The 7,824-nt window shown below is 41.6% G+C and overlaps 1 non-coding gene across 1 annotated transcript; it reads left to right on the top strand.

Moving 5' to 3' along the window:
• Nucleotides 1-240: 240 nt before the first annotated feature.
• LOC148778345 (U6 spliceosomal RNA) lies at nt 241-344 on the top strand. Its single transcript, XR_016037110.1, has one exon. It is a non-coding gene; the product is annotated as a U6 spliceosomal RNA (small nuclear RNA).
• The last annotated feature ends 7,480 nt before the right edge of the window (nt 345-7,824 follow it).

The raw sequence follows: 7,824 nt of genomic DNA, 5'->3' as shown, positions 1-7,824 counted from the left end.
TATTTGTCCACCAACTCCACTGGTCATGGGTTGAGCCTTGCACATAGGTCTGGTGCCCTCAGGAGACTGGAGAAAACCTTCACAGAAAGACTGAAGAAGCTGTAATACAAAAGGGCCTGAACAGTAACTGCTACAACTACAGATGCCGTATTATCATGAAAGTAAACGTTTTATGTAGACCTTAGCAGTCCTCACAACTTCTCCGTATTGACCTTCAAAACAGTGTTGTGAGGTATCTAGTCAGGAACTTGGATCCTGAACAGGAGTAAAAAGAGATCAAGATAACTGAAGATCAGCCCCTGCGCAAGGATGACACGCAAATTCGTGAAGCGTTCCATATTTAAAAAAAAAAAAAAAGATAACTGAAGATCAGAGAGATGGAGCAAAGAACAACAAAGAAATCCATGACAAAATAATATATGGAAATTCAAAATGAGACAAAGCCAAGTCCCGAACTTCTTTAATGAATGAAGTAATCAGAATTGTTCTTGAGAGGATGGAGTCGAATCAGAACAAGAGTAAATTCTTTACTTTGCTGAATTTATATGTAGAATTAACTTACCAGTCCACTTCTATCAAGGGCATCAAATTGCAGCTATTGTTTGCTTAGTCTGCAAAAATAGCCACCCTACATCCTTGAAGTTTAATTCAACTATTTCTGTAAGCTTTAGATGATGGATAGTTAACAGATTAAACCAGGAGCTGTAGTTGAACCTTTATGCCTTATAATTGATACTTTGAAAAGCTAAAGCACATTCAATTCCTGAGGATAGCAATTTGCAAGATTGAATGACATTGCAAGCATGTTAATTCAAACTGAAAACATTCAGCTAAATTAATACTAATCTCACAGTGTTCTAATATTCAAGTGAAGCTGTGTCCTTTGGGCTTGTAAAATTAGACTACAGAAAAACATTTTTGAAGATATTTTCAGTCACTTGGATACACAGTGAGCAGTAAATAAAACTCTAGTAAAACCATATAGATTATGATTTTCAAAAACATTAGAAGAACAAAAGAATATGCTGTAAATAAATTGTAAACAGTAAAAAAAAAAAAAAAAGGAGGAAGAGAAAGTGAAAGACAAATAAAAATCATTAATTGCTTACTCTCACAAAAGGCAACTCACTTCAATGCCTCTGTTGCTGACTACAAAGGTGAAGTCCAAACCAGCAGCCATGCCATTGGGATTGACCCCAGCCCTAGCTTCAAGGGGTTCCTGCTTGGGGTTGGAACATCATTACAGAGACTGCGTTATGCAGGGAGGGGCATAGCAAAGGCCTGCCCACCATGACTGGTGCAGGCTGACACAGAATGAAAGCAGAGAATTCGGTTATGCTGCTTAGGGAAGCTAGCCCGTCCCTTTCCTTTTGGAAAAAAGACACTGTACCCTGGTTGCTGCCAAAACCACCCTTCAACCTTGAGAGAAACTAGCCCAAAGACTCTCAAGAGAAGGACGAAGAAGAGAATTCCTGAGAAATGAAACCAGAGCCCTCACCTCAAGGTCCCCTGGACTTTTCAGTTCCTTGGGCCAATAAATCCCTTTTGTTATTTAAAGCCTCAAAGTGGATTTTGTATTTCATACAGAGAGAGCTTCCCATCAAACATGGAGGCAAGTCAACTTCTTACAGATCTCCAAAGCCCTTGAGAGTTTCACCTCCACCCTCCTTTCATGTCACTCTCCTGTGCCCGCTACTCTCCAGGCCACCGGGCCTCTTTCCGTTCACTGAACCGACCTTGCTTTTCCTACTTTGGTGCTGTCAGCATGTATTCTCTCCATCTGTATGCTCTTGCCCCAGCTCTTTAACATTAATCTGTCCTCAACGTTCTACCCTCACTGTGACCCGCCCCACCTACTGGCCCAGCCCACTTTCTATTCCTGCACTAACTTGTCTGAGGCCAGTGCAGTTCAGCAACCCCATAAGAGAAGCAAAGGGGGACAGTCAGGCTGTGAGTTGGAAATAGTCTTGGGTGCAACAGGCAAATATTGCATTCGGTCTCCTTCCACTGTCACCTCTAAGAGGAAATTATACAGTAGATTTGTGGGGACATCAAGTTTTTCTAGACTTCCCTGGTGGCTCAGCAGTAAAGAATCCTCTGCCAATGTAGGACACACGGATTCGATCCCCGGATCGAGACAATCCCTTGGAGAAGAGAATGGCAACCTGCTCTAGTATTCTTGCCTGGAGCATCCCATGGACAGAGGAGCCTGGTGGGCTACAGTCCATAGGGTAGCAAAGAGTCAGACACGACTGAGTGACTAAACAAGTTTTTCTAGATTTAAAATGGAATACAAAAGACTGCTCCCCGTGAGAATAAAGCCGCACTGCACTTTGCTGCTGGCTATGTGGGTGGAGAAGGTCTCAGGCCGAGAGCTGGTTGGGGTGGGACACAAAGAGAAGGTGAGGGGAGAGACAGCAGCAAGACACTAAAGATGAGGGAGGCTGCAGGGGTCAGAGAGGGCAGACCGTCCAGTGCAAAGAGGGTTGAAGAGGACTCTGAGGATATTTTGATGAACAATGCAAGCTGTCTTCCTTAAATAACATTCCTTGGGAAACAGAAAATAGATTAGAGGTTACCAGGGGTTGGGGAGGGGGAATGGGAGTTACTGTTTGACGATTATAGAGTTTCCCTTCAGTGTAAGGAAAAAGTTCTAGAAATAGACTGTGGTGGTGTTGCACAACATGTGACTTTAATTAATGCCATTTAAAATGTCAAAATGGTCAATTGCATGTTAGGCATATTTTACCAGTTTTCAAAAAAAAAAAGAAAAACTAGCTAATTGTGGAAAGGATGAACTGGAGTAGGTCCAGCTTATGAAGGAGGCTAGCAAATTAATCTGATCAGAAGGTGACGAGAACTTCAATTAGGATAGTGAAAGTCAGAGGGAAAAGTTGAAAACAGAATGGTCAGGATCAAATGCGTCTGGTTTTGGACCCTGCTGAGTTTGGGGGTGTGTGATGGATACTTCCCAACTCCCTCCTTCAGGACTGAGGGCTGCCCTGAGTGCAGGTTGATAAGAGCCCACAGCTGCAGCTCTTATGGTCATTGTCGTTGGCCAAATGGTATTGTATTATACAAGGGGTAGTGGAAACTTGGGAAGAAATGGTTTCTACCAGAAGGAGGGAGTGGTGGACAGAGAAGGCAATCTGAGAGTCTCTTTTGGATTTGGCAGCATGGAGATCCTTGGTGACTTTGGAAGGAGGAGTTTATGTGGAAGGACAAGGTCTGGATCATGGCAGGATGGAGGCCACATGGGAGGCAACAAGGATGAGCTGGGCCTGCTTCTGGACGGAAGGGTAGGAGTTAGGGGCACGGAAAAACCTGCCAGGCAGGGAAACAGTGTGAGCCAGGGAACCTAGGCTGGGGAATCACTCAGGTTAACTAGAGGAGGTCAGGGGAAGGCAGAAGGGATAGTTAGAGAGGTGGGTAATACCTAGACATGGCTATGGGGTTTTAGGAGAATTAACCAGGCTGTTTTCACACATATGCCTGAGTTCCAGAAACTGTCCTCTGGTGGGCACTGGGCATTCTCTCCCTAGCGTGACCCTGACCATTCATGCCAGGTGAATGTTTTGACTACAGTCCCTTGGACTCCATGTTTATGAATGCAGGCATAATATATTTTCTGAAGTGAAATAATTTATTTCTGTTTTGTGTTGTGTATGTGTGCATGTTCAGTCGCATCTGACTCTTTTATGACCCCATGGACTATAGCCTGCCAGGCTCCTCTGGAATTTTTCAGGTAAGAATACTGGAGTGGGTTGCCATTTCCTACCCCCAGGGGATCTTCCCAACCCAGGGATTGAACCTCCATCTCTTGTGTCTCCTGCATTGACAGACAAATTCTTTACCACTGTACCACCTCAGGAAGTATTTAATACATCTATCAAATTGCATCCATTATAGCTTCTGCCATTGTAAATTTTCTTCTGTGACCATTGTTTTTATCAAATCTGATTACCCTAAACAAATACTTGCAGATCTAAATTTTATCAAGGCAATTTGGTCTTTTTAAAAATCTCTAACAAATTGTACAATGTGACATTTTAACCATCATCAGTTCTATTTTGAGATTATTCCCTCTAATAAAATTCATTAAGACTAGGAAAAGAATATTCCTTGATGAAAGTTTGTTGTCAAGGCTTCTGGAGTTGATCTGTTTTCTTTTTGGATTTACCAGGCAAAACCTGGACCCAAGAAAGCCTCATGGTAGTCTAGTTACAAAGGGATAAAAGAAATTTCAGCATGATACTTAATATTTCCTGTTATCAATGAAATTCTAAGGTACTAATTAAAGAGTTCTTTTAACTCTCCATGCCCCTGCCTTACAATCAGTGAATGATTTAAGCCCGGGCGAGAATCTGGCTTATTAATTTAAAAGATAGCTTTCATCTTTGTACATTCTTCTTTCCTTCAGAAAATGACAATATAGTTATTTAAATCTCCCTTGAAACCAATGACAATATTAATCATGTTTTTTAAATGCCTTGGTTAGTGAAATTCTTTCAGTAGTGTGTTACTACCCCAGCCATTGAAGTAAACTGGGTTAAATTATAAAAGCAAGGTCTCACCATGGTACATATAATAAGCAGACTTACTTTTAACAAGTGCCCTAGTGGTTTGAGTCCAAAAGCCTATGAACCAGGCTTTGTAAACACAGGCATATTTTTAGTAGAGGCTCTTGAGTCAGAAAATCCTGGGTTCAAATCTTGCCTCTGACACTGATCAGCCACAAAACTTTATAAAAGTGAACTTTAACTTCTCAAAGCTGCAATTTTCTCCTTTGTGAGATGGGCATCTTACAAATAATAATGGCTGTCTTGTAAGTTTGTAAGATGGTGCTTAGCACCATAATAATAATGGCTGTCTCATTATCACATAGGAAAGGTTTAATAAACATTAACTTCTGTTATGATGGATTTATTCCTAAATCCTGTGGGAGGCAGCAGGAACCTAAGGGTGTGGTGTGCCATCACCCTGTGGCATTTGTCATCCATCTTACAAAGAGCCTTTGTCTGAGCACAGCCCCTCCCATTTATCACTCCCTCCTTTGTGTCTTCTTTCTCAAATTCTTTTCCTCTTCAGACCTGTCCTTGATGTTCTTTCTAACTTGATTTCATCCATATAAAAATACTTACAGACATGGGCACTCGTGATACTACTCTCTGTACTTATGAATATGTTAGAACTTTTCCCTAAGAAAAATTGTTTTAAAAATCATTATTCATTTGGGCTGCCCACACACACACCTTCCCTAAGGATGGTTCCTTCTAATATCACATGAAATGTACACTTGGCCATAAATTTCAGGCACCATCTCTGGAGCTCCTACCACATGTGACTCACTGGAGAGCTGCTACCACAGAAGCACGTCCAGGCGCGAGGCTCAGTCATAGCCCTAGCATGGGCCTCTGTGAAGAGCGTCAACCATCCCTGTACATACAGTGCTAATTTGTCAGAGCTGTGGGAGTTGGTTTTTCCAAGCAGACTGTGGTCTCACTGCTGGGATAATCCAGTTGTCAAAGCCTTGTCTGGGGACCTGGGGCTCTGCAGCCAAATCTCTAACTCCTATCAAGACACCCCAAGATAGATGATAATGATAATAATATTCATTATTAGCAGTGGGAAAGAAATTTAAAGCCCTTGCCTGAATTTCCACAGCTCAGTATCAACATTTTGTAAAAAGGTACAAGATCACTGACTCCACTTTCCTATGTACATTTCAGAAATACTAGAACCTATCTCACAGGGTGTCACAAGAAGTAAATAAGGTTGTATTTTTAAAGTGCATCCCCTAATTCCCACAGTGCAAATGTCAAATGTCAAAATGTCAATGGCATTTTTTGCATAAATGGAAAAACTCTATCATAAAATATGTATGGAATCTGAAGCAACCCAAATAGCCAAAATAATCTTGGAAAAGAACAAAACTGGAGATCTCACACTTCCTGATTTCAGAACATGTCACAAAATTACAGTAATCAAAACTGTGTGGTGGTAGCATAAAGACACACAGGTGTTAGCTCATAAATCACAGAGTTTCCACCATGTAGGAGGCATTTAATAAATGTGCCATCATCATCTTCATCATCATGAATCCTGATTATAATTACCCATTTTTCTCCCAGCTTCCTTCTCTATATTCTGAATATTGATGTCAGTCATTTAATTCAGATTCTTTCCTTTCCTTCTTTATAGACTGAGTTTGGCAAGTTTTGACTAGGTATAAAGAGAAATGTGACTTAGGCAAGGATTAAATGAGGAAGAACAGGTTTCAGTCTCATTAGGCCACAAGGAGTCAACCTGACAGAATGTTTCCTACCTTCCAGGGTTTTGATGAAGGTGAAAGAGGAGTGAAAAAGCTGACTTAAAACTCAACATTAAAAAAACTAAGATAATTGCATCCAGTCCCACCCCTTCATGGCAAAAGGATGGGGTTAAAATGGAAGCAGTGACAAACTTTATTTTCTTGGGCTCCAGAATCACTGCAGATGATGACTGTAGCCATGAAATTTAAAAGTTGCTTGCTCCCTGGAAGGAAAGCTATGGCAAAGCTAAAGAATGCATTAAAAAGCAGAGACATCACTTTGCCAACAAAAGTCTGTATAGTCAAAACTATAGTTTTTCCAGTAGTCATGTATGGATGTGAGAGTTGAACTATAAAGAAGGCTGAGCACCAAAGGATAGATGCTTTCAAACTGTGGTGCTAGCGAAGATGCTTGAGAGTCTTTTGAACTATAAGGAGATCAAACCAGTCAATCCTAAAGGAAATGAAGTCTGAATATTCATTGGAAGCTCTGATGCTGAAGCTAAAGCTCCAATACTTTGGCCACCTGATCCCAAAGACCTGGCTTATTGGAAAAGACCTGGATGCTTGGAAAGATTGAGGGCAAGAGGAGAAAAGGGGGCGTCAGAGGATAAGATGGTTGGATGACATCATCAATACAATGGACAGGAGTTTGAGCAAACTCTGGGAGATAGTGAAAGATGGGAAGCCTGATGTGCTGCAGGCCATGGGATCACAAAGAGTCAGACAGTCAGTCAGTCAGTTCAGTCACTCAGTCGTGTCCGACTCTTTGTGAGTCGGACCAGTATTAGAGCTTCAGCTTCGGCGTCAGTCCTTCCAATGAATATTCAGGACTGATTTCCTTTAGGATGGACTGGTTTGATCTCCTTGCAGTCCAAGGGACTCTCAAAAGTCTTCTCCAACACCACAGTTCAAAAACATCAATTCTTCAGCACTCAGCTTTCTTTATGGTCCAACTCTCACATCCATTCCTGACTACTGAAAAAATCAAAGCTTTGGCTAGCCAGGCCTTTGTCGGCAAAGTAAGGTGTCTGCTTTTTAATACAAATGAGCAACTGACAACAACAAAAGGGTTTTGAGTAGAAATGAAGGCGCTATCTTTGTCCCACCACTGGCAGTTACTGGTCAGCAAGTCTAAAGGCAAAGCCATAGCTCACACAAAGCCAGTTATGGAATCTTGGGCCCTGTTAATAACTTACCCAGAATCTTCAGTGTATGGATGGCCAAATGGTATTTGTATTCTTGAATGCTACACTGCTGGGTACGTTCTCAATATCTGACAGCACAGAGTCTAAAACAAACAGTCTAAAGGAGACTGTCATTGTGTAGGTAATTTCAGAGCATCCTTGAAATCAAGAAATAAAATGTTGGGCAGATAGCTCAGAGGTCAATATCTGGGCATGTGTTTTTCACTGCCTCCAGCTACAACTACTCCTGGTGTTCAGAAAGGCTTAAGAAGAATCAGGACAATTTCTGAGTGTTTGTCAGCAGCTGCCAGATTTGTGGGTTGACAT

Source organism: Moschus berezovskii, chromosome 3, assembly GCF_049115385.1.
Source record: "Moschus berezovskii isolate FMDL1 chromosome 3, NW_MosBer_1.0, whole genome shotgun sequence".
NCBI lineage: Eukaryota > Metazoa > Chordata > Mammalia > Artiodactyla > Moschidae > Moschus > Moschus berezovskii.
Note: the sequence above shows the minus strand (reverse complement) of the source record. Positions and strands in the feature narration are given on the sequence as shown.